This window comes from Pseudorasbora parva, chromosome 24 (genome assembly GCF_024679245.1).
Source record: "Pseudorasbora parva isolate DD20220531a chromosome 24, ASM2467924v1, whole genome shotgun sequence".
Taxonomy (NCBI): domain Eukaryota; kingdom Metazoa; phylum Chordata; class Actinopteri; order Cypriniformes; family Gobionidae; genus Pseudorasbora; species Pseudorasbora parva.
The window spans coordinates 17,622,511-17,625,986 of NC_090195.1; positions in this window are offsets into that span (position 1 = coordinate 17,622,511).

A 3,476-nucleotide genomic window follows, 5' to 3' on the forward strand; every position below is an offset into this window, starting at 1 on the left:
AACTCCTTGCCAGTCACTGCCTGAAGTAAAAGTAGGAAGAGACCGAACTTCTAGTGTCATGCAGGCTACTGATCGAATGTCAATGGAAGAAATAGGAAAAGCAAAACATAGTTGTAGGCCTAACGTTAGCGGAGGAGTGCTAGTCTACACCACACTTTCTTTTCACCATCAAAAGCTCACGTCTGTGCGATCCGGCTCAGAGCAACAGAAAACAATCATAGCCTTTTTTACTTAGATAACAGGGAAATACACCATCTACGATAGCCTAACGTATTGTAAGTCAAACAGCAACAGTCACTAAAAACACTCCTCAATGGTAGGCTGAGGCTCATTAAAAAAATTATGGTAGTAGACTAGCGCTACATCTACTGGAGCAAAGTTAGGCATTTCATGTATTGCTATCTCCTGAATTAGTTAATCAGTCCCTCAATAATCATGTTAACTGTCTGAAACCCAAGCCATTTACTAGTGTTGCCATAGGAACGCTTCGGCTTTTGCCACCCGCACAAACTTTTATTACTGTTGTGACGTCATGGTGAATTGTCATATACTCATGAAAATAAATTCTTATTTGAAAAGAAAAAATGTCCCGGCTCATTTATTTAATTTAATCATGTATTTTTGGTAACCAGGGTTACAGGTTGGTTGCCCTGTTATTAATGGGTTTCCATTGTACCAAAAATAATTTGACTGCCCAGTGCTTTGTATACATTTGTCCTTGTAATCAGTTTTTGTCGAGTTGTTTTGAAAAATTGGTACCCCATAGCGGAAGCAGTGGACTGAGTCTGGAGTAGAAACATCCAGAGCCACCGTGCACAGGCGTGTGCAGGAAATGGGCTACAGGTGCCGCATTGCCCAGTTCAAGCCACTTTGGGCTACAGAGAAGCAGCACTGGACTGTTGATCAGTGGACCAAAGTAGTTTTTTCGGATAAAAGCAAATTTTGCATGTCATTCGGAAATCAAGGTGCCAGAGTCTGGAGGAAAACTGGGGAGAAGGAAATGCCAAAATGCCTGAAGTCCAGTGTCAAGTAGTACCCACAGTCAGTGATGGTCTGGGGTGCCATGTCAGCTGCTGGTGTTGGTCCACTGCGTTTTATCAAGGGCAGGGTCAATGCAGCGAGATATCAGGAGATTTTGGAGCACTTCATGCTTCCATCTGCTGAAAAGCTTTATGGAGATGAAGATTTGGTTTTTCAGCACGACCTGGCACCTGCTCACAGTGCCAAAACCACTGGTAAATGGTTTACTGACCATGGTATTACTGTGCTCAATTGGCCTGCCAACTCTCCTGACCTGAACCCCATAGAGAATCTGTGGGATATATTTTGAAGAGAAAGTTGAGAGACGCAAGACCCAACACTCTGGATGAGCTTAAGGCCGCTATCGAAGCATCCTGGGCCTCCATAACACCTCAGCAGTGCCACAGGCTGATTGCCTCCATGCCACGCCGCATTGAAGCAGTCATTTCTGCAAAAGGATTCCCGACCAAGTATTGCGTGCATAACTGAACATAATTATTTAAAGGTTGACTTTTTTGTATTAAAAACACTTTTCTTTCATTGGTCGGATGAAATATGCTAATTTTTTGAGACAGGAATTTGGGTTTTTAATGAGCTGTATGCCAAAATCATCATTATTAAAACAATAAAAGACCTGAAATATCTCAGTTGGTGTGCAATGAATCTAAAATATATGAAAGTTTCATTTTTATCATTACATTATGGAAAATAATTAACTTTATCACAATATGCTATTTTTTTTAGAAGGACCTGTATATATATATTTTTTTTATATATATAACAAAGATATATATGATACATCAATATCCGACAGTAGAATCTGACATGTTGAATAGGCGTCAGAGCTCGCCGGACATTCGAGCCATTTGATCATTCGGATTGGCAGTTTAGTTTCCTGAATGAGTCCCTGTATGAGAATATATGATACATCAAAATACGACAATGGCGCTTATAAAAGAGCATAAATGTCAAGGTTACGCTAAACCCCTTAAAACCACTGTATTATAGCCTATTATACGGAGGTAAAGAAAAACAATAAAACAACCATGAACCATTTTCTAAATAGGCTACACTATTGAAAACATGGGGTCTTTCACTGTTGTGGTCATACAGGCTGGCAAGCTGTAGCCATAAGATGGCGTATATGTTTTCAAAGGCAAAACAAGCTGCTAGAGCCTACCTGAACCAACTATCTTCAAGTATTAATATTTATGTGTTATAGTCTGACATGGGTGCTAAATTAGTTGATATCTTTTATAATATTCATGAAACGTTAAGTTTTTTTAATAGTCAGTGAGAGAAATACATTCATTTGTTAATCGAAAAGGATGGTTTAAATTTGTGTTAAGGAAGACTTTGTGTCATATGGGGTTTTTATATGCCACATAAATAACAAAATACAAATACAAAAAACAAATACCAGAGCAAATTATTAAAGAAATTAAAGGTGGTATTTTTAACATTTTGGGGGAGATTAATTTGACGATAAAGCAGTAACTAGTAATTATAGTATACTAATGTTCATATGAACAGAGAAAGACGGTTAACGTTAGTTTTCCGGAAAATGAAAATTCTGTCATTATTTACTTATGTTCACTTATTTTAAATGTTACCCTAAAACATTATTTTTTTCAACAACAAAAAAAATTCTTGCCCCATTGACTTCCATATGGGGAAAATACAATGTAATTCAAAGGGTCCCCACAACTGTTTGGTTAGCCATATTTTTCAAAATAACTTGTTTTGTGTTCAGCAAATAAATTCATGCAGGTTTGGAACAACCTGATGGTGAGTATATAATAAAAAATAAAAAGTTTGTGTGAACTATCCCTTTAAGACAACTGAAGCAGATGACGACAGTTAAGATGACTGAACAAGATGACAGAACAGGACAAGATGACTGAACAGGACGAGAGTTCGGATGACAGAACAGGACGGCAGTTATGATGACTGAACAGGATGACAGAACAGGACAAGATGACTGAACAGGACGAGAGTTCGGATGACAGAACAGGACGGCAGTTATGATGACTGAACAGGATAACAGAACAGGACAACAGTTAAGATGACAGAACAGGACGACAGTTAAGATGACTGAACAAGACGACAGAACAGATGACTGAACAAGACGACAGAACAGATGAGCTGTAGGGACGGCAGTATACAGTTAAAGCTCTGACTTTATCTGAAAAAATAGGATCAATACAGTAAGGACAAGAGAGCAAATCAACATAAACAGTGAACACACACATCAACATATCAATTTTTCCGAACAACTCAACAAAGACTGATGACAAGGACAAATGTAGCCTATTGTACAAAGCACTGGGCAGTCAACTCATTTTTGGCACAAATGGAACCCCATACACTAGAGGTCGCTGTATTTCTGAGCTGTGGTTTATGACTTCACTCGCGTTCTACGTACGGATTTTTTTTTTTTTTTTTTTTTTTTTTTT